General features: G+C 45.9%; 1 long non-coding RNA gene across 1 annotated transcript; it reads left to right on the top strand.

Moving 5' to 3' along the window:
* The first annotated feature begins 513 nt into the window (after nucleotides 1-513).
* Nucleotides 514-24,493, top strand: LOC148436316 (uncharacterized). The gene is made up of 3 exons (XR_015876466.1): nucleotides 514-581; nucleotides 17,668-17,752; nucleotides 24,343-24,493. It is a non-coding gene; the product is annotated as an uncharacterized LOC148436316 (long non-coding RNA).
* Nucleotides 24,494-24,514: the final 21 nt, after the last annotated feature.

Below are 24,514 nucleotides of genomic sequence, written 5' to 3'. Positions count from 1 at the left end.
GTTTGTATATTCTCCCTCTGCTTTCGTGGGTTTCCTCTGGGTACTCCAGTTTCCTCCCACACTCCAAAAATATACTGGTAGGTTAATTGGCTCCCCCAAAAAATTAACCCTAGTGTGTGTGAGCATGTGATAGAGAATATAGATTGTAAGCTCCACTGGGGCAGGGACTGATGTAAATGGCCAAATAATCTCTGTAAAGCGCTGCGGAATATGTGTGCGCTATATAAATAACTGGTAATAGTAATAATAAAATAGGTTAGTACTACTGCAAAATGACTTTCCATTTCCCTCACTTCCTTCCTTATTGAATAATTATATTCAGTATTTCACATGTGTTATTCTGAGTATAAGGAGATGAGGAGAATAGAGGTAAATGTACTGACGTCAGAAACTAGAGAAGTGATGCAGTTACAGGAGCTGCTGTAGCTCCGCCTCCTAAACTCACCAGTTGCATGATGGGACAGAGCACAGCAGCAGCTTCCTGGCTGCTATATGGGAGACCCTGCTGCTTGGGTAACATTCCCTAACGCACAATAATAAGTGACAAACTTGATAAAACTGTAGCTGGTATTATGGATGTGGTAAGTTACATGTCCTTTTTCTTCTTATACTTGGTCAACTGTAATGTCCAGGGACAGATGGCTGCAAAGCTACATGTAAGTGGTGCTGTCTAGAGGGAACTTATTGACTCTAGCATGACACTTTCACTGAACTTTAATATATGTCTGTGTGCATTTAATACCAATATTCAATAAATATTATCTAAAAAAAAGCCTGGAGGAAAACACCACATAGGGCTCTATTTACTACAATCCGCATTGGTAATGCAGATTGTAGTGTGATATTACCGACTGAATTCACATTGCGAATTAAGGCAATATCACAGGGATTTACTACAAATCCCTTGCAGGGACAGAGCTTGCGATAAAGCTCTGTCCCTGCTAATCCCCTTCGGAGCCTTATCACGGTATTTTCGCAAAAAATACCGTGATTAAGTGCCCGTGCATGCGCCGACCGTTCGCCGCAGCTACCCCCCTCCGGTGCTAAGCCCCACCCCCGGCGCTAAGACCCACCCCCGCGATCGTGGCCCCCCCGCGACCCCCCCTCCCCCCCGCGACCCCCCCTCCCTTACTTACACTTACCTGCATGCTCCAGGCCTCCGGTGATGTTCTCCATTCCTCCGGTCAGGTGATCTCCCATACTGCACTGGGGCCCGATCACCTGATGACTGGGCAGCAGTGCCCCTGTGGGAGACCAGCTGACCGGAGGGCAGACATCACCGGAGGTCCGATCACCGGTCCCTGGAGTCAGGTAAGTAATTTTTTTTTTTACTATTTTTTTTTCTTTTTTTTTACAGTAATCAGCTTGCGGTCTGTTTAGACCACACAGCTGATTACTGGGACCGACTCCCGGCTCTGCTCTCCCCGTTAGAGCAGGGCAGGAGTCCGGTAACCGGGGGAGACCCTGGATAACGCCACCTCCAGGTGGCGTTATTATCATAGGGCTTTCCCCGATATTTTTTTCACATTTATTTTTAGTAACTATGGTCAGATCACATTTCCCATTACAGTTATGGGAAATGCGATCTGCTTACTAAAAATAAGTGATACTTAGGGGTTGGAGTAGACTTTTACGAATTCTACTCCAATTGCCCTGTAATAACTATAGGTGATACTAAAATAATGTGAAAAGGGTGTGAAAACACCCTTTTTCACGTTATTTTAGTAAAAATAATGTTGATAAATAGAGCCCCTAGTGTTAATTATAGTGTACTGTATATACGGGATGTAGTCGGCATCCCGGCGGTCGGGATGCCGGCGGTTTAGGCTGCGGGGGGGGGGAGGGGGGTTAAGCTTAGGCCTCTGGGGGGGGTAAAGTTAGTTTTAGGCTGTGGGTGGGGAGGATTAGGAGTAGGGTTAGATACTTACCTACAAGCGTTGAAATTTTTAACCATTCGGGATTCCAGCATTGGGATTCTGAGCACCGGGATCCCATACCAAACCCATATATTCATAGCAGAAGATACTGTACTGCACAATTAATTGATTAATATGAAAAATAGGGACATTTCTAGTTATATAAACTGATTGGCTAGGATATGATTCTGAGTCGCCTGCAGAGGCTGCCGTATCCTTTGGCGTATCTGCGTCTTTATGCTAATGCCGCATCCAATTTTATTTATACTGAGACACCCACTTACAGCATCTTGCGGCGGTGAAGTTCCATTTCGGTGCGTCTCTGGACGCGCCATCGGAACTTGCACCAACCCTATGGCAGGTACAGGTTCTCCGTCTCTAGTATGGCCTCCTGTTTGAGAGTCTGTGCATCCGTGGATGCAGCCGTTCACAGCGACACATCTATGTCTATGTAGCCACCACCATGTTACCTCCCAGGTATGCCCACTGAATTCCACAGACCCTGCGTCTGATTCTGTACTGCTTCTCTGTGCGCTAACAATTGGGACGCCTGCGCTGTGTGACTGGGACTCGTGCACAGGATTAAAATATCGGCCAACTGCGTGCAGCATCGACACTGTGCGACTCAGAATCAGGCCTTTCTGTATATGTGTAATCGGGCCGGGTCCTAAAAGGCAATAAAGCTCTCCGTTGCTCTCCTCACTTGGATTAACACCAGTGCTCGCCTCGTATCTGTCAGATACATGTACCCAATCCTGAAGATATTTTTACACACTGTGGTCCTCATTCAGACCCGGTTGCAAGCGCTGAGCGCTCGCAACCGGGTCGATGTTTAGGCCCTGCGCACGCGCAGCGGCCGCACTGTGCATGCGCAAGCCCAGGAGCGAGAGAGAAATTCTCTCGCTCCGGAGCTCACTACAAAAGGGGCGTCTGTCGATGTTGATCGACAGCTCGACACGTTTTGTGGGGGGGTGGTTTCACAAACGGAGGCGTTCCTTAAGTAACGCCTGCCGTTTTGTGAGCGGCCGCACTGACATCAGCAGTGATGTCAGCGGGGAGCTTCCTGTTCGATCAGAGCAGGAAACTCCCTGGGGCTTGCTGTTGCCGACCCAACCTTAGGGTCTCGTCGCAAGCCCCGGTCAAGACCATCGCGACCATCAACCTGGTCGATCGCTAAAGCTGTGGGCTTAGCTAGCGACCAGGAGGCCGCACTTGAAAAGTCAAGCGGCCGCCCTCATTCAGAGCGAGCGCTCGCTTCTTGCGACCGCCTCTGAATGAGGGCCTGTATCTCTAATAATATTTGGAAAGGGTGGAAAACAACATCGAATGCATTTTTAAGAGCATATATTTAGAAAATGACTCATAAAAAAAAACAACACTCAGGTAAACCATATAAAACGAATGAGAAATAAACTTTCCATTTACTTTATCAGTCATATATCTCTCTGATCACACACAACTAGCGGAGTTATTACACTGTATTGCAGGAGAAAAATTAATATGTGTTCATCATGTTGTCCTAAAAACAGAATTTACAGCGTGTTTTAGTTACTTTTAAAAAATTGTCAGTGCTGATTTTAAACAAAGAATCAAGTATGAGGCCCCATACTGCACGACCATTCACCAAGGAAGAGTGAAATAAGGAAATCTCGTTAATCTGCCCTGTACCCAATGAATAGCATTTAAAAAAATCTAATTCAATGCAGGCCAGTCTCTGGCTTATACAGTACTTTGCATGATTCAGAGGTGCACGCTATTGCAGCTGCGCCTTTATGCTGATGCCGCCGTCAGTTGGTTCGCCCACCAGTTACGGCACTAATCTGCTGCTGTGCTTATTAAGACACGTCATCGCTTGCACCATTGAACATTGCACTAGCCTGATGGAGGCGCAGAATCTGTGTTTCAAACTATCCTATGGAATCAGTGCAACGGAGGTTGCAGAGAAGATTTATTAGCAAAGTGATTGACAGTCAGGGAACATTTGTGGGCGGTAACAGGGGGTGGCAACTCAAGCGCAGGCGTGTCACAATAATTTTCAGGGCGTGTCTTAGCCTGCGGCTGTGATCCCGTACTCAGGTGTGAAGGCTCCGGCATCTCAATTCCAATGACCATTCTGAGTGACCATAGGGTTACTCAGAAGATCAATGATCGACTGAAGTGTGACCAAGGGTTGCACTTGGTTTTGCAAAGCCACCAATGGGCATCTCAATACAAATCCCGGCGGTTGCGACACTTCCATATTTTCTCACAGTTCCTGCGTACAAAGACACATCTCTGAAACAGGCCCTAAGTAGCCTAATGGCAGGTGCCGATAGTTTGCATTACACAGCTGGAATCACCTCTCCGGCCCTAGGATGGTACGGGATGCCGTTCTATAGCAGTGTTCCCTGACTGCCAGGTGCAGCACAAGAGTAAGAAGGTGGCATAATGTCTTGCTGTGAATGCCTTAGTAGTTGGAAGCAGTCTGAGGATAGTCTGAGTATTTGTACAAGCAGATCTTGTACAATCTAAAAGTGCAACTGAAAGCCCACAGGGTTGAAACCCTGGTGGTGTTATTTCTATGATGTTGTGTTTAGCCATCTGTGTAAATTACACACAGTGAGCCTGAGTCAGAGGTGTACATTAACTGCACGCAATGCCCATAGGCATGCAGTTGGCAGTATAGCACATCCATCTGAGTCAGGGTGGGGCATGTGACAGGGTCTGATGGGCATTGAAATGGCATGTGTGGTGGTTTAATTGCATGTGTGGAGGTCTGTGGGGTATGTGCGGTGGTCAGTACAAGTCTCCATATATTTTGGGTGGGGACGAGGGTCTGGCTCCTAAACTTTTAAGCTGGCTCCTAGACTACAAAAATTTGCTGACCCCTGGCTTAGTGGACCCTTCCCAACATGTGGATGTCCCTGCTGAGCTGTCTCAGAGTAGGGTTATCATTAATCCATTCCATACAGTGTCTGAAATCGGACTGAGGGCCTGATTCAGCAAGGATCACAATTGCCAAGCTGCACACAGGCTATAGATATATGATGTATGCACGCAAGCAGCTTTGCAATTGCGATCCTTGCAGATATGGTAATGCAGCAGGTGGCATCACGCTTCCTGTGCATTACTTATCCGAGCTGCGTTGTCCAACGCAACATCGGATAATCTGCATAACAGCAGTAGGCTAAGGTGACCCATGGGGTCGCACAGCTGGCCGCCGCAGTTATGAGAATGAGGCCAGGAAATCTCCGTCAGCCTACGGAGATCCTGTCCTCTTCCCTCCCCCCAACAGCGGCGACATGCCTCCGTTTCAGGAAACAGAGGCCATTGCTGCCCCCTCCCCGCCCACAAACTGCAGCAGACTGTCAATCGTTGACAGTGTGCTGCCAGTCTGCGAGCGGGATCGCATACCCATTCTGCACATGCGCAGAACGGGTCATTGACCTGCGCAGATTCCTGAACATCAGGAATCTGCGTTCAGCAGTGCAGTTGCGTGCACTGCTGAATCAGGCCCTGAGTCCATACCAGTTCACCCCTCCCCTGGATATTAGAGACTCTCTCAGTTACATGCCTCCCACTGCAGATTAGTTCCTGCTATACACTACAGCTCTGCTCCGGGGACCATTGTTTTAACGGACCACAACACATTACTATAATACCTGCAAGCCTTGTAGTCGAGGGGTTAGTGGTATCCCAATATCTCTCTCCACCAACATGTGCCAGATATGCAATGGCACTCCCTCCAGGTAGACCTTGTCTCATTCCCCCCTCCATTCTTTCCCTGTATTCTGTTTCTAATTTTCAGTTTACAGTCTACAATAAAGAATCCCCTATACATTGTCTTTACAGAGTGCAGGAAGAAAACTGCACCAGCATGACATGGACACACAATTCACAGATACTAGATCAACCATGGAGACAGAAGAAAGCACACACACCACCACTATGCCACCACGCTTAAATATTCACAGTGCATCCTTTTCTGAGCAGGAGTAGCTACACTGCTGTGCTTTGTCATGCCCATTTTATAGCAACAGGACTTACAGGATCCGAGTCAGGCTCGACTTTTCCCGCCTGACTCGGATCTGAAATCAAGGCAAAATTTCATCATCCCACCTTCTGGGTCTCGCAGGTTTTGGATTCTATATAAGGTACCCACGTCGGCGCCATTTTCTCACTCGGCTGTGGACAGTGAAGAGGGAGGGTGGGAGTTAGGGCTGGCTGGGCTGCGTAGTGTAGTGTAGTGCAGTGTAGTGTTGTGCTGTGCTGCTGTTGTCCATAGGGGCTGTGTCCACTCCTCCAAAGTCGATAGGGGCTGGCTGTGTTGTGCTGTGCTGCTGTTGTCCATAGGGGCTGTGTCCACTCCTCCAAAGTCCATAGGGGCTGGCTGTGTTGTGCTGTGCTGCTGTTGTCCATAGGGGCTGTGTCCACTCCTCCAAAGTCCATAGGGGCTGGCTGGGCTGTGTTGTGCAGTCAGTTGTCCATAGGGGCTGTGTCCACTCCAAAGTCCTGTGCTGTGTCCCAGTCCTAAAGGGGTGCTGTAGTGTTGTCCAGGGGGTGCTCTGTCTATCAGGGGTGTTCCCCCCAAGTGCAAAAAAAAATATTTTTTTTTCTGTTTTTTTGAATTGTGTGCGCAGTAGCCGCACGTGCATCAACAAAGTAGCGCCAAGTGTGCACCTGTGTCATAAGTAAAGGGCCGGCTGGCTCGTCTGTTAAAGGGTGCTGTAACCCACAAAGTGCACTCCAAATAATATTTTTTTTTTTCTGTGTTTGTGAATTGTGTGCGCAGTAGCCGCACGTGCATCAACAAAGTAGCCCCAAGCGTGTACCTGTGTCATAAGTAAAGGGCCGGCTGGCTTGACCGTTAAAGGGTGCTGTAACCCCCAAAGTGCACTCCAAACAAAATAAAAAATTATTTTCTGTGTTTGTGAATTGTGTGCACTGTGGCCGCACGGTTATCAACAAAGTAGCGCCAAGTGTGCGCCTGTGTCATATGTAAAGGGCCGGCTGGCTTGACCGTTAAAGGGTGCTGTAACCCCCAAAGTGCACTCCAAACAAAATAAAAAATAATTTTCTGTGTTTGTGAATTGTGTGCACTGTGGCTGCACGTGCATAAACAAAAGAGCAGCGCCAAGCGTGCGCCTGTGTTCCATAAGTAAAGGGCCGGCTGGCTTGTCCGTTAAAGGGTGCTGTAACCCCCAAAGTGCACTCCAAACAAAATAAAAAATTATTTTCTGTGTTTGTGAATTGTGTGCACTGTCGCTGCACGTGCATCAACAAAGGAGCAGCGCCAAGCGTGCGCCTGTGTCCCATAAGTCTATTAAAGGGTGGTGTAACCCCCAAAGTGCACTCCACAAAAAATAAACAATTCTTTTTTTTCTGTGTTTGTGTGCGAAATGTATGCGCAGTAGCCGCACGTGCATCAACACAGCAGCAGCGCCAAGCGTACGCCTGTGTCATAAGTCAAGGGCCGGTTTGGACATCTGGTCCGGACTGAAGGACGTGCCAAAAATTTCTGACATGTCTACTGTCACTGCATATGATACTGTCACCACTGACAGAATGGTGGAGGAATTATTTTCTGTGTTTGTGAATTGTGTGTACTGTGGCTGCACGTGCATCAACAAAGGAGCAACGCCAAGCGTGCGCCTGTGTCATAAGTAAAGGGCCGACTGGCTTGTCCGTTAAAGGGTGCTGTAACCCCCAAAGTGCACTCCAAAAAAATAAAAAATTCTTATTTTTTATTCTGTCTTTGTGAATTGTGTGGGCTGTAGCCGCACCAGCATCCTCAAAGCAGCAGCGCCAAGCGTGCATTTGTCTGTTAAAGGGTGGTGTAACCCCAAAGTGGGCTCCACAAAAAATAAAAAATTCTTATTTTTTTTCTGTCTTTGTGAATTATGTGGGCTGTAGCCGCACCTGCATCCTCAAAGCAGCAGCGCCAAGCGTGCGTCTGTCTGTTAAAGGGTGGTGTAACCCCAAAGTGTGCTCCAACCAAAATAAAATAATCTTTTTTTCTGTGTTTGTGTGTGAAATATATGCGCAGTAGCCACACCTGCATCCTCAAAGCAGCAGCGACAAGCGTGCATCTGTCTGTTAAAGGGTGGTGTAACCCTCAAAGTGCGCTCCACAAAAAATAATAAATGATTTTTTTTTCTGTCTTTGTGAATTGTGTGGGCTGTAGCCGCACCTGCATCCTGAAAGCAGCAGCGACAAGCGTGTGTCTGTCTGTTAAAGGGTGGTGTAACCCTCAAAGTGCGCTCCACAAAATAATTTTTTTTTTTTTTTTTCTGTCTTTGTGAATTGTGTGGGCTGTAGCCGCACCTGCATCCTCAAAGCAGGAGCGACAAGCTTGCGTCTGTCTGTTAAAGGATTACATCGGTGACAGCATCCAAGTAGGCATGTCAGACAGTCCGTACCTGTACTGGCAGGAAAAAGAGGCAATTTGGAGGCCCCTGTACAAACTGGCTCTATTTTACCTGAGTTGCCCCCCCTCCAGTGTGTACTCCGAACGTACAGAGGGACCTGTGGTAGTGGATTCCAGCGGGGACAAATTAATACTCTGTGAGGATGAGGATGTACACAACACTGGAGAGGGTGAGGAATGGGTGGATGAGGAGGATGAGGACAACATCTTGCCTCCGTAGAGCCAGTTTGTGCAGGGACAGATTAATTGCCAGCTTGTTTTGTGGGGGCCCAAACGAACCAATCATTTCAGCCACAGTCGTGTGGCAGACCCTGGCGCTGAAATGATTGGTTTGCTGTGTGCATGTCCTGTTTATACAACATAAGGGTGGGTGGGAGGGCCCAAGGACAATTCCATCTTGCACCTCTTTTTTTTCTTTGCATTATGTACTGTTTGGGGCCTAGTTTTTCAAACTGCCATCCTGTCTGCCACTGCAGAGTCACTCCTAGATGGGCCACGTGTTTGTGCTGCCCACTCGTGTCGCTTAGCATAGTCATCCAGCTACCTCGGTGCAACCTTTTGGACATAAAAACAATATTGTGAGGTGTGAGGTGTTCAGAATAGACTGGAAATGAGTATAAATTAAAGTTATTGAGGTTAATAATAGCATAGGAGCAGAAAAACCCACAAATTCTGTGATTTTAGTTGTTTTTATGCTTTTTTTAAAAAAAAAATACAGATCCAAAACACAAAACCCAGAACCCAAAACACAGAAGGGTGGTTTTGGCAAAACCAGTCCAGATCCAAAACACGGAGAAATATCCAGATCCAAAACCAAAACACAAAACACGAAAAGTGGCCGGTGCACACCCCTACTTACAAGGTGTCTTGACAGCCCTAATGTCTAGTTTTGGCTGGGATGTACCATAGAAACGGAAACGGGAAATAGGAAAACACAGTTGCACAGGAGTAATAAATACCATATAGTTTCTCCAGAATAGGGATGAAGAAAATCATTGGGTGCTCCCTGGAGTATATATAATGATATACAAAAAGATAAAGACAAAAAGAACTCCTTGTATGAGGCACACTCCTGATAATACAGAAAAAAAGAGACACAAGAAAACAAAAGGATATCCAATATATAGAAAAGGAATTACATTAAAATATAACCTTTATTGATTCAGTTCTAAAACCTAACATAGACCCATGGGCAATAGTCAATCAGCAACCAAACAATACTGAGACAGTATTAAACCTGCAGATTTATCTGCACATTCTGCCTGATTCAGAGCCGGATGCTATTTGCGGTCGTTCGTTCAGAAAATAGGGGTGGCTATTCAAATGAACCGTTCGCTCTTTGCGGTCTGATCACGCCTCTATGTCTGAACGAGCGAACAAAACATGCGGTCGTTTTTTGGATAACTACTCCCCCTGGCCGCTCGCATCCTATGTCATGTCCGCTATTTATTAGATTAATCAAGTACATCGACCAACGTATGAACTGCTCGCTATTCTTGTGATTGGTTTTTCCTACCACAAATTTGCGAGCAGTTCTGACTATAAAATAACCCAGTAACGTGGTCAGTGACGCTGCTGTATTAATTATGCACACCCATAAAACGCCCGTTTTGACCTTTAAGCACGCCTGCGTTCTGATCTCCATTCCCCGTTTTCAAGCACCTTCCCCTGTTACCACCCACATATGCCTCCTCCTGTCACTCATATTAGCAGGCATTCGCTATTTAGCGAACAAACGATTTTCGGCCACACTGACTGGTTCGCGCATGCGTATTATGATCCGTACGCATGCGCAGTTGGGCAAACATCGCTCGGAACGAACGAGCGGCCGCTTACGAGCGGCTCTGAATCAGGCCCTAAGGACCTCATTCAGAGTCGGTCGAAGCGGCCGCACGGTCGTACGGGAAAAGGGGCCGGACATTCAAATGATTCCCTCGCAAGTTGCGTCCCTAAGTTCGGATCGGTAGCTGGCCGACCAAGGGGAGTAAGCGGTCAGAATTCAAAAAAATACGCCCCCTTCTCGTACGCATTGCACGTCATCTCTGGGCATATAAGGATTAATGGAGACCATCGGGAACCATCGAAACTGGTCGTAGAGCTTAAGGTTGACCATACCCTCTCTTAAGCTCTACGATCATGTCAGTGTAAAAACCTCCCATGTCACATGTGCCATGACACTACTTTGTTAATTATGCACTCCCATAAACCGTATGCACTCCCATAAAATGCCGTTCGCATAATTAGGCACGCCTGCATTTGGATCTCCACTCCCCCTTTTTCAAGCACTTTCCCCTGTTACCACCCACAAACGCCTCATTCTGTCACTCAAACTACCGACCTGGCTGTGTTCAAGGAGAGAGAAATTTCTGATCGTAGCGGCTAGTTTGCGCACGTGCATTGCGAACTTTACGCATGCGCAGTATAGCGAACATCGGTGGCGTACGGCCGTGCGGCCGCAACGACCGACTCTGAATGAGGTCCTAAATCTTTTGGTACATATATCAAAACCAGCCCATATCGTAATATTTCCTGAGCCAATATTCTAGCTACAGCGGCTGGTTAATGAGGCATGAATTGTAAGCATACATGGTATTGAATTGATAACATTCAATTGTTCATAGAGGTATGCATCCTCTTATACCTTGGTGAAAATATGACAAAACAAATATAACAATACAGTGTAAACACAACACATAATTAAAAAGCTGTACACCAAACCCATATATCACCTTATATCAATTCAATGGTATCGGATAATGAGAGGCGTCCCTCTATTTGAAAAGTATGGAGAATGTGCAATAATATCTATATAGATGTGAAAGGTAAAGTGTGTGTACTTATGGGTCAGATTCTGCTGTTCCACATCATATTAATATAGAGGACGTGGAATGAGTTTCACTGGCACCTGACACTCATGGAAACAGTGCATCCTGCTTCTACTGTCAGTGTCAAACTTACTGTGAGAAACCTGTTGCTCCAAGCAGCGCAGGAACTCACAGCATAGACATCTAATGAGAGAGCAGGGAAAGAAGATTAAAGAACAGTACCTGACAAGAATATTCTCCAAATGGGTATACGGTGAAGGGGTCCTCAGTGCGCACTGGGATCCCCCAGCCTCATACAAGGAGTTCTTTTTGTCTTTATCTTTTTGGCTGGGATGTAGTCAGGAAGCCGGCGGTCGAAATGCCGACCGCTGGCTTGCTGACAGAGAAAGCCCGGCATGGGACTAATGATAGGCGTCTAAATACCGACGCCTATAATTAGCCCCAGGACGAAATCACGACGCCGGCATACCAAATGAGGTAAGCCGGGCGCCGGGAGCTGATAGCCGCGGGGGGAGGGGAGGGTTAGTTTAGGGACTCCTTGGGGGACTTAGGGTTAGGCACCCCCCCGGGAGGGTTAGGCTAGGGGAAGGGGGGGTTAGCATCAGGCACCCCCGGGGAGAGGTTAAGGTTAGGCACCACACCCAGGGAGGGTTAAGTTTAGGGTTTGTTGGAAAGGGCCGTTAGGTTTAGGCACCCCTGGGGGGTGGTAAGGGTTAGGCACTAGGGGGGGAGGTTAGGGTGAGGAGGGTTAGGTTTAGGGTGTGGGGAAGGGGGGTTAGGTTTAGGCACCACTAAGGAAGGTTGAGGGGGGGGGAGAGGGGTAGGGAGAGGGTTAATACTTACCCTCAATCTGCCGGCCTTCCGGCGTTGGTATTTCATCCGCCGGGCTTAGGTCTGGCGGTATAACGTACCGATTCCGTTTTGCCTATGCTTAGTATCCCTCCCCAGCAGCCTATATGGTGCACATGTTGGGTCGATGACCGCACGTGTGCAATAGGTAAGCTGTGTTTGAACCCAGAAGTAAAGTGATAACTAAAGCTATCACTCTACTATTCAATCTTAGCTAGGACAGGCTGACCCAGCAGGATTTATTTGATAGATAGCCCTGAATAATCATTAATGTTGCTATATTCTGCTATAAGAAATGATACATTTCTAGGCAAAAATGTGAAGAGTCCTAAAGAAGCTGCTTGGGAATGTGTCCATGTAAGAGCACACAATCATATTATACAAGGCAGTGTTCTGTGCCATACAAATAAAGTGCAATGTGTGGGTTCAGTGGCGTCATGAGGGGGTTCGGGCTGCACCTGGGTATCACCCTATGTGGTGGTGACACCAAAATGACGGCTCGTCTGCAGTGACAGCCAGGAGCCAGGTGACATTCTCCTGCAGAACGCGGCTCCTGTCATAGAAGAGGAGCCGACACTGCAGACAGCCCAGTCTCCGGGGGCAGCCCAGCATCTCCGGCAATGCTTGGCTGCCCCCGGAGTGAAGTAATCAGTATCCTCGTGAGGCCACGCACATTTATTATAGCCCACGCCCCATTTTGAGGCAGTGAAAATAGTCAAGAACAGAAAAAAGCCTGGGTATGGAAAGTCAGTGATAGAGGGCCTGTTGCAGAGGGGGACGCTAATGCAGACGCAGCTGCAATTTTTTTCGGATTCACAGTGGCGATAGTATGCAAATGCTAGTCTCTGCCTTCCCCTGAGACGCACACTTTAAATGCTTATGGACAGTGCAACTCCGTCGGCAGCTGTAAACACTTAATCGTCGGCGCACCTTCAACACTTGCGATGCCCTATGGCTGGCTCAGTGTCTCCTGAAAAATCGCACACCATGGCCTCTGTTGTTGTGTGGAGAGAACGCAGCCGCGTACACTGACACTCCCATAATACGCCCATGAAACAGCCTCTTTTTTTGCATTTATTTCAGGCCTCCTCCCAGACACCTCTCAGGAACGCTGATGGCTTTCCGCCGCCAACTCAGATGGGATCAGTTCCATACCCAGCAGCGGTCTCTGCGTACACTCAGTGGTACGCTTGCAACGTATGGGTTACCAGGACTCAGTAACGGCACTGGGTCTACCTCTGCATCAGGCCCAGAGTGAGAATGGAGCTGTGCTACTGACCTTTGTAAATAACAAGTAAAAAGCCGAGATTCTTTATTAAACATGCTTTGTATTGTAGTTGATCAATTCTACCTAGCTGATGTCACACAAACAGACTTTTTGCTCTTGACAGTTTGTAAAAAGCTGCAAGCAGTGTTTAGGGCCAGCAGTAAAACAGCTGGAGCAAACAAGAGCTTCATAGAAATCTCTGTATCTGCATCTCTAGCAGAAGTGATTAAATAGATACTCAGATATCACGTAGAGCTTTTTAGACAGCGTTATTCTGGCCAGCAGGAAACAATATTGATTTTTTTTTCTTTTCTCCTGGCTGTTTTTTCTACTAAGTGAAAACAGCACATGTGACACCAGCTACAGTATGTCATTTTTTTAAGACATTAAGTATAATGGCCTATATGGAAACTTCTGTGACTCTGCTTGCTCTTCTGTGTTTAGAAACTACAAAATAGAGCAGGAGCCTTTTTAGTAACATTACTAGAATGAATGTATCATGTCTCCCTTTTGGCATAATGCAGCATTAAGTTGGGCACACGTTACGCAATCCATTGCCCGATATATCGTGCCGACATGAACTACAATGATATATTGTGTGAATCGCAAAGTGTGTACACCCGATCGTGCATGCCCATGGGTTGTTCATCGCATTGTCCCATCTGCTGTGCCGCACAGCAGATGGGATGATGCGATGAATGACGCCATGCTGCAAAATGCGGCATGGAACTACACATCGCGCCATCATCCACTGCATCGGGCATTGTGTTCAGACAGCGTGATGTATCGTGCCGTCGCTGGGTACACACAATGCGTAGTCTGTACCCAGTGTTACACAAGACAAATATCATTAGTAAATCAAGGGTTAGGTTTCAGAAATATTACTGTCATAATATGGCTAGTTTCAAACGAAAGGAAAAGTATAAAAGGGAATATTTGATCAAAAGAGGCCAGTAATGGATATTCAACCCAGGTGCCCCAGTTTTATGCACTGCATGCAATATGATATACTGTATATGGTATATGTTCATCATTTCGACATTCAGAAAATTGACATCCAATATTGACATTCAGAATGTCGACACCAGAATGTCAACATGGTTTGAATGTCAACCTGGACATAAGTTGACTTTTGCCGATTTTAAGGTTAGGGTTAGGCTGCGATTATGCTTAGGGTAAGTTAATCTGTCTAGAGAAAACCACACTGTCGACATGCCAGTTACCGACATGTCAGTTTTGTTATTGTGACGGTTGAACATTCTCATGTAAACATCCTGTCTTCATAGACATTTCTAATGTGGACGTTTTGCACCACACCCCATATGTATGTATACTGTGCTTGCAGCATAAACATTGTTTTACAGGTATTTGGAAGTTATTAAAGCTCATGTACTTAGTAGTATTAGTAATCTTACTATTGTTTCATGTTTTATAACTTTTCTGAGCAGACATCATGGGGTCAATGCAGATCTGCACACAAGTTAGCCTCAATTATACTCGCATTGCATGCACGGAACTAAGGGCCTGATTTAGAGATGGATGCTATGCCGATGTTTTAAGCAGTTGAGTGATTATCGATGATTTGTGGACGCGTCTGAGTCATTACCGTTGTAGCTCGCTGTGTCGATTTATTCAAAAAGTGATTGACAAGCAGGGACTGTTTGTGGGCGGCAATGGGGGGTAGTGACTGAAATGCAGACATGTCACGGCCATTTTCAGAGTGTGACTGCAACTGCAATCCTGTACGCAATAATATGGCTCCAGCATCTCAGCGGCCATTCTGCGTGACCATAGGGTAACTCGGGAGGCCGATCATCAACTGATCTGCAACTGATGCTGTGTCTTTGTACGCAGTCGCTTGGATTTGCGAAGCCACCGGTGGGCATTGTGTACAGGTGCGGTGGCATTAGTGTACATCTCTGAATCAAGCCCTAATGGTTTGCTCACATGCAGAGTTGTACTGTAGTTATCTGTGCAACCAACCTAGTGGCGTATCTATAATGGTCGCTGGGTCCAGGGAGGCCCACACCGCAAACCATGCACCCATTTCTTCATAAATTACATCTCCAAAACCATGCATCAGTGGCAGCAGTGCTGCACAAATCACCGGGAATATGGCGTGGCGCTCTCTATTAAGATGCCTCTGAACCAACCCATACGCTTGGCTTCATAGCTGTCGTCATTAACAGCACGCACTTACACACCAGCCCTGTCCTTAGTGCAAGAAATGCATCTGTAATCTGCACAGCGAGTAAATCTATCTACAATAGCTCACTAAACTTAGCCTACATGCAAATGCCCCATTGCCACCCAGTTATGCCCATTTAGCCACAATTGTAGATGTGACTGAGGGCCTGATTCAGAGTTGTAATCCCATCGCAACTGCGTCCTTTTACACAGCTACTCTGCGAAAATATGCAAATGTCGCCGTCGCTGGGAGATGTATTGAGATGCCCACCTGCGGCTTTGCAAATCCGAGCATCTGCGTACAAAGACGCAGCATCAGTCGCAGATCAGACAATCTGAGTAGCCCTCTGAATGGGCGATGGAACTAAGACTCCAGTACCAGTGATACTTCATACAAAGACGCAGCCTCTGGATCCGACATTCCTATAAAACGGTTGCGACATGCCCGCATTTTTCTAACCTCCCCTCCATTACCTCCCACAAATAGTCCATAACTGTCAATCACTCTACGTCTAAATCCTCTCTGCGAGCGTCATCGCAGAGACACCGGGACACATGCGCTGTGCAACTTAGACGCATGAGCTATAATAAAAACATTGTCTAACTGTGGAAATGAGTACTCAGCAACCTACTTGGCTATACCATCTTGGAGGGATAACATTGCCGCAGCAAGATTCTGCATTCCCGGAAAGAATTCAGGGGGTAAATTTACTGAAATTAGAGTTTTTAGAAGTGAGTTTTAGAAGAGATGTTGCCCATAGCAACCAATCAGATTGTAGTAGGGATGTGCAGGCTCGGATAGGTTCGAGTTTGCACGTTGAGTTCAGATTTTTCCCTCCAAAAAAACGGAACTCAGAAAGAGGCAAAACGTCATCTTACATGGACGAACATCATCATTCCTGGACTTTTGTCCAGGAATGATGATGTTCGTCCATGTAAGATGACGTTTTGCCTCTTTCTGAGTTCCGTTTTTTTGGAGGGAAAAATCCGAACTCAACGTGCAAACTCGAACCTATCCGAGCCTGCACATCCCTAGATTGTAGCTATTATCTTCTAGGAGGTGCTAGTTAAATGTTAAGCAGAATCTGATTGGTTGCTATGGGCAACATCTCTTCTAAAACTCACTTCTAAAAACTCTCACTTTAGTAAATTTACCCCCAGCTTTACCATCTTTAAGGACTTTATTACCTCCTCATCCAGGTATGCTGCTATACTCACAATATGGTGGATGTGGGATGTAGTTAGTATGCCGGCCGTCGAAATCCCGGTGTCGGAAGCCCGATACAGGACTCTAAATCCTGATGCCAGAATCTCGACAGCCGCCATCCTGAACGAAGGTACACCAGCGCGTCTTAGCTGTTAGCTACAGGGGGGTTAGGTTTAAGCACCACAGGGGGGTTAGGGTTAGGCTTTGGGGGAAGGGGAGGTTAGGGTTATGCATCACTTGGGGGGCTTAGGTACCACTGAGGGGGATTGGGGTTAGGCACTAAGGAGGGACAGTTAGGTTTGGGCACCAATGGGGAAGGATTAGGATCAGGCACTAACGGGGAGGGTTAGGTATCGGGGTGGGAGGGTTAGGGTGCAAGAGGGGAGGGTTAAGGGTAGGGGGAGAGTTAGTATACTTACCCGACCCCTGTCGGGTTACCGAACATTGAGATGCCGTTGTTGGCATTTTGACAGCAGGCATCCCGACTGCCTGTATTTCATATCCAATCCAGTGGATGTATTATTATTTTTCATGTATGTTTTGTATCTAAGAGATTTTTTAATAAACGGTATTACACTATATTGAGTTTTCTCACCTGTTTTTTACTGAGTCAAATCCAGAGGGGAGAATGAGACGACTGATACCATCATTGGTTATATGCCCACATACAAGACATGTGTCAGTAGTATATATATCACATGCAATTCCCTAAGTAGTGTTTACTTTTCCATACATTGCATTTCTGTTTTTATTTTATTTTTTTGGAGGTATCAAAGGGAAGGATTCCAGATATTTCTCTCCTATTGTGCACTATTGCACTTGTGGTTAGAGACATTTCTAAAGACATTTTTCTGTTGTATGTATCGTCTAATATTTGGTGTTCCTTCTCACACCATACTGTATTTGCTGCTTAAGACTGCAGAAGATATTATGTGAAACAAAGTTAGCTGTAGAAGATACTGTATGTCATTTCGAAATGTCTTCATGTCTAACTGCAATATCTATTTCAGAATGTAAAATATGCCAAGCACTTAGACCTTAGAGCAGTGACCAAGGCCATGGATAGGATCTCTCTTGATCTGAAGAAACTCACTGGTAAATAACATTCCTAAATGTAAACATATAACATGTTACTCACGTTTTATAAAAGCAGTGACAGAAATATAGAACATGTGAACACAATTAATTAATATGTAGTCCAAAAGCTGTGCACTAATTCTGCAAATAATATACAGTACTCATAGTATTGCACTGGAGCCTCCAGGGTCATTGACTTGTAATGGCACAATGTTTAGAACAGGGGGCAGGGCTTACATAAGGTCAGCATGCAGCTTATGTACGCATTGGGATACATGCAAACAGCAAAAAGTTCCTGAGGGAGAGTCCTCCATTATTCAGGTAAATAGGTGCAAAGGGGTTAACTTAACTTTTCAAAATTTCCACTGTAAAGGGAAAATTACACCTTGAGTTAGTTTCATGCAAATGGTTTAATGTGTGCACATAAAGAACATAACTGAAAAAAAATATTATTTTGTAATTTTATTTTGTATTTTTGACGTCATAACTTTTATATCAACCGGAGAATGAAATTCCATTGAGGTGACATTAAGACTACAAAGCGAGCATATCCAAAAAATTAATGATGTCACTCAAAACGTGCATAAAGTTTCTGTTGCAACAAAAGCGTGCTTTAGGCCTCAACACAAAATTAGAAGTACTTCAGTCCTACGCTATGCATACACTTAAGCCCCGAAATAGAGTATTATTACCACTGTCTTTGTGTTCATATCAACTACTTATTTACCTATCAAATTTTCTTTTTAAAATACTCTTCTTACCCTCATTGTTTTATGCCTCACAGAGGGTGACATGGAAACACTATGGAATATATATGTGGAGTTATCTAAATAGTAAAGGACATAACTTTCAATTGTATTTTTTAAACTTTTATTTGTGCTATGACAATTCTCTTAGAGTTGGCAATTTTTGCATCATAGATGGTTGCTGTGCTATACCTTGTGTTCCACCCTACATGGAGTATTTATGTACTTCACAGCCAGTTACTATTAGATCCAATTTATATTGGCTATATAAGTGCTAGGTAAAGAATATACTTAATAAAGGGCCTGATTCAGAATTGTACGAAAACCCAATGGTTTATGTACAACTCCGATAGTTGCTGATTGGCACATGTGCAGGATCTGTGTCACAAACCGTAGAGAAGAAGCCAGAGGGTAGGGTGACTAGGGAACAAGAAGGTGAGTAACAGCTAAGTCTCCCTATTGCGGCCAAACCCAGGTTTGGCTAAACCTGCCCAGAGGCGCGGAGTCTAACCCACTTGGTGGTCTTCATAGTGACCCCTCCAATCGGGATTTGGGTTTTGCTGCACCAAGTGGGCAGGTCGCGGCCCACTGGACAGGTACCTGGGAATGGCAGAAAGCCCGGAACTAGATTAAATGAATAGTATATATACTAATACTGGAATATTGAAGATGAGCTGGATACTTGAATATTAGACAAACTAAATACTTGCACACTGGAGATGCACTGAATACTTGAACACTGGTGATGAACTAAATACTTGAACACTGGTGATGAACGGAAAACTTCAACACTGGTGAGGAACTAAATACTTGAACACTGGTGATGAATGGAATACTTGAACACTGGTTATGAATGGAAAACTTGAACACTGGTGATGAACTAAATAGGTGAACATTGGTGATGAACGGAATACTTGAACACTGCTGATGAACGGAATACTTAAACACTGCTGATGAACAGAATACTTGAACACTGGAAATTAATTTGAGAATGTAGAGATCTTAGTCACAGGATTGCTTGAGAACACAGGAAAATGTACTGGGAACTGCAACAGATTCAGGTGCTGATTTGCACAGAGAGAAGTGGACACAGGCATGTACTGGGGATTGCTATAGATCCAGCTGAGAGCTAACTAGAAATTAGCAGGAAACTTGACACCTCAGTAACACAGGGAAGCTGCAGTAGAGCTAGCAGCACACTACAAAACACACAGAAAAAATAACATAAAGCACTGGCGTTCTGAGAGAGCACTAAAGTCTCAGACTAAAAATTAGCATGGAAGCTAATACAGGTAACCCTGGAAAACTGTGAATAGGCTGAAGCAACACTTTGCAGGGAATAACACAGAGCAAAACTGGTGAGAGTCACAGTCACTGGAACAGCGAAGTTAAACAGCAGTTTCCTGTTCCTGGAGTCAGACTTAAATACCCCTGGGTAGCTGGTCATTGGATCAGATGATCAGCTGAGTGACATCAGGACTATCATTGGGAGAAACTAGTCAGGTGATATGGACCAACATGGCTGCGCCCATGCCCGGCACCCCGGAAACCAGGACGCACGCACGAAAGCCCCAGGAGACCCCGAGGAGAATACTCAAACACCACTCACCTCCACTCCCAACGACTGAACACAGGACGCTGGTGCAGAGGTGAGTAGGGGCCGACCCCAGGCCGCATCCTGACAATCTGTACTGCACATGTACTGATCTACGTCTGCAGTGCCCCCTATGCTTGGCGGCGGGGATGGGGCGGAGACGGGCTACCTTATCAAAAACAGGGATGTTTCAGCCCTGTTTTTGAGGCTTGCTGAGGCCAGTGTCTACGTCTTCTGACACAGATTTACTGGCCTCGGCAGTGAAGAACTGGGAGGCCATTCTGTGTAGCCCTAGACTCACTCTGATGGCCGATGCTGTGACCGATGGTCACAATGTTGATCCGATGCTGCATCTTTGGACGCAGCCCTTGGATCTGTAATGTCGGCAGTGGGTGTCTTTTGCCCTCAGACGACTCCTGCGGCATTAACAAATTTTCACATTGCCGTTGTGTCCAAAGATGCAGCGGCGATGCAAATAGCGTCCATCTCTAAATCAGGCCCAAAGTCTATAGTGATCTGAATATCCCCAGATAAATAAAAGTAAAAAAGAAAAAAATGTAAATGAAGTCACCTCTATCTCTTCTATATAACTACATCTTGTAATATGCACTGAACGTTGCCAAATAAATATGTTCAGTCTTCCCTGTGTAATGGTTGATCCCTAGCTCTTTTCCTCCCACGCTATGACCTGTCCACTCATCTGTAACATTCACAAGTCAGTTGATCACTGCTTTCTGTTCTCATTCCAACTGTAACTAACATCTCTAATTTTTTGCATTGGTATCTCCCATCATTACTAAAGCAGGTAGTGATTACTCTGATCCTGAAATCAACTTCTCATCAGCAATGATGTCAGTGGGGAGCTTCCTGCTCGATCAGAGCAGGGAGCTCCCTGGGGCTTGCACTTGCCGAGACCCAACCTCAGGGTCTCGTCGCAAGCCCCGATGGTCGCGATGGTCTTGACCATCGCGACCATCACCCTGGTCGGTTGCTAAGCTGTGGGTGGTAACCCACAGCTTAGCTAGCAACCAGGAGGCTGCACTTCAAGATGCAATCGGCCGCCCTCATTCAGAGCGACCGCTTGCATCTTAAGACCGACTCTGAATGAGGGCCACTGTTCTACACTACAGTAGTTTGCGTAATACTCATTAACTAGTCTTCCAGCTGGAGTAACACAAAGCTTCTTTCCCTATACCGGTGGTCTTGGAATACAAATAAGCTCCTTTGTTTCTCAGTAGCACCTCTGTGCAGATAACACCCAAAGTACCAACCCTCTACAAATCCATTTGCGTTGGCCTGCGGTTGGCCTTTCTGCCATGGATAGCCTCTCAACACCTTAAACTCAATCTCTCAAAAACAGAGCTAATAACTTTCCCACCAGTCTACTTACCTGACATTTTTATTTCTGTTGAAAACACAGCAATAAACCCGACCACAGACTCTCACTGCCAAGATGTCATATTTGACTCTTTGTTCCCCCTCTCATATGCACCTATTACTGCTATTCATGGTTAATGAGATTTTTGTAGACAGTAGCCACCCTATGGAATTCCATCCCTTATATGACAGAACTTTCTCCTAGCCCACAAGCTGACACATATTCCCTAAAACTCATCTCTTTAAGCAAGCTTATTAAATTCCCAAACCATCATCTTATCCTCTCTAATCTATTCTACCTGATTACCACCCACCACTCAGTTCACTCAAAATTTACATTTATTCTTTTTCTATGCTCAAAAAAACTTCTGACCCCCCCAAGGCAAGATTACTGTGATATTGACTGATTTACAGTAGCCTCACTAAGCACTTGCAATATGGCTGGACAACTTAACCCAGACTTATCTACTCTACCGGAATGGACGGGAGGCTCCTGAATCTCTAGTGGCAATACCGGCCGGCACCAGAAGAGTATTAAAGTCTCCCGCAGCTGCCCGTGACTGGCCGGTATTACCCACTTGTCGGTAATGCCGGCATTGTATAGCGGGTCAGGGCCACAATATGGCAACAATGCTATCACACCCCCCACTGCCCCTCGGGCAGGCGAGCAGAAATATGCAATAGGTCAGCACTTTGGGTGCCCAAATGGGAGTTTGGGCGCCCAAAAGCAGGACTTTTAGACAGGTTCAGCCATTCTATATAGCTAAACCCTATCTATTTGGGCACGATATGCATGGGCGCCCAAAAACAATTGAATATTGCACCGCGATTTCCTGTCACATACGTGCGATAGGGTGTGATAAAACAATTGAATTCCCCCCTTGTCTTTGTGCTCGCACCCAGTTTGTTTTATTAATGTGTTTTTTTACCACTTATAAAGCTATGTGGAGTATGCTGGCATTACTTATATATATGTTAATAAACAAATAATATAAATAATTTGTTTGTAAAGTATCAATATCTTCCACAACACTGTACAGAGGGCCTGATTCAGACCCGCTTGCAAGCGCTATGTGCTCGCAAGCGGGTCGATGGCAGGGCAATGCGCACGCCGCGTGCGTGAGCCTCGGAGCGAGCGAGAAATCACTCGTTCCGGCGCTCGCATCCAAAAGGGGCGGCTGTCGATGTTGATCGACAGCTCGCCCCGTTTGGTAGGCGGGTCGGGGTGGCTGGCCAAACGGAGGCATTCCCGAAGGAACGCCTTTCGTTTGGGGGGCGGCCCCACTGACATCACCCACAGCTTAGCGGGAGGCCTGGAGGCTACACAAAAAAAAAACGCCCTTCAGACCGGGTCTGAATCAGGGCCAGAGCATGTATTGCCTATAGGGGATTATGACAATAATATTAATTTTACATTTTCCAAAAACCTGATTATTCTACTTTAAGAACACTACAATGAATAGAAAAAAGACAGGATTGTTAGGGAACATGTAAGTTGGTAGTTGGTAGACAGGGGTGTATCTAGGGGTCCAAGCGCCCCTGGCAAAGAAAGGGACTGCCGCCCCCCTTTCCCCGTGGACCTATATTTTCGGAAAAACAAAATACAAAATAGAAATTAGTGCCAGCACCCATGGTGAGTGGCATCCTGGACTAGGGGTAGATACAACCCTGTATGACACACACTGAAGGTGACACACACACATAAAAGGTGACACACACAGGAGGTGACACACAGACATAGGAGGTGACACAGAGAAGGTGACACACACAGGAGATGATACACATAGGAGGTGACACACTTTCGTAGAACGTGAAACGTACAGGAGGGGAAACTGGCATCAAAGGGTGTGGAGGGAGCACAGGGATCGCTCAGTGACAGCAGCTGCCGTGCAGTGATGAAAGAGGGTGGTGTACAGGTTACAGAGACCCGGGAGCTCCCCCTGACACCAAAGTTGGGGAAGTCACATGGATAAAGTATATTATGTAGATAGAGAGGAAGATGAGGGCGCAGTCTCCATACCGCCGCCAGCCCAGAGCACTGCCGCAGCCAATCCACCACTTCCTCACCATACACGTGGCTTTGACCGCTGCGCTGCATCCTGGGACATGTAGTCTTCTTACTTTAGGATGCCGCGCTGCACGTTAGGGTGACATTAAAGTGTTATGGTTGGGATGGAGTGTAGTGATTCTACCCCTGGCAGAGGGTGGCACTGTCAGGTGGCGCCCCCCCTCCAGCAGACGCCCCTGGCAAGTGCCATCCTGGCCAATGGATAAATACGCCCCTGTTGGTAGACTTTATTGTAGATAGATTGTGATGGAAGAAGTTCCAGGTGGTATATTACAGGGTTGGATTATATGCTTGTGTCATGATACAGCACCGTTCATGGTATTACTATACCTGCTCCAGGAGGTAACCAGTAACAACTCTGGTACCTGAGCAGCACTTATTTACCATCCACAATACTGTGTTGTAGGAAAGTATCATTATTAGGTTTTACTTATTTTTTTAACAATCACAAACATGTAGCTCTGCTTGAAGTCACACCCTAACTATACAAAATAATCACTCTCTAAGGCAGTGTTTCCCAAATCTCGTCTGCACGCACTTCCAGTAACTGATGTTTTCAGGATTCTTTTCATTATGCACATGTAACATAGGCGTCAATGCTGACTTAAGAACAAAACTTTTTATTATTGTATGAATGTTGTGTCACTTGAAACTAAAATTGCTTTTATTACTTCCATAAAAACAGATTTGTGTATTGAATAAAAATATAGTATTTCAGTGAAAGGAGCTGCAGGAATGAAGCCTCCATCACTGATAGAAATGTTACTACTGACTACAGCAATTGATGAATCACTGCCTAATATGTCATATTTTGTATATACAGAGAGGTCGTACCTGCTCCTTTGTGATCTGAATTTAGCTTGCAGCTGCCCTGAAGAGAACACAGCTTCAAAGATGGGTGAAGATAAGTGTACTTTAAGGAAAGCAACTTATGAAATGAATAACTAGGTCAGCCAACTGTATTTAATCACCAGCTCCAGTGTTTTATTTTCACC

Source organism: Taudactylus pleione, unplaced genomic scaffold (assembly GCF_031769625.1).
Source record: "Taudactylus pleione unplaced genomic scaffold, aTauple2 ptg001827l, whole genome shotgun sequence".
NCBI classification, from domain to species: Eukaryota; Metazoa; Chordata; class Amphibia; order Anura; family Myobatrachidae; genus Taudactylus; species Taudactylus pleione.
This window is presented reverse-complemented; position numbering and strand designations above follow the sequence as displayed.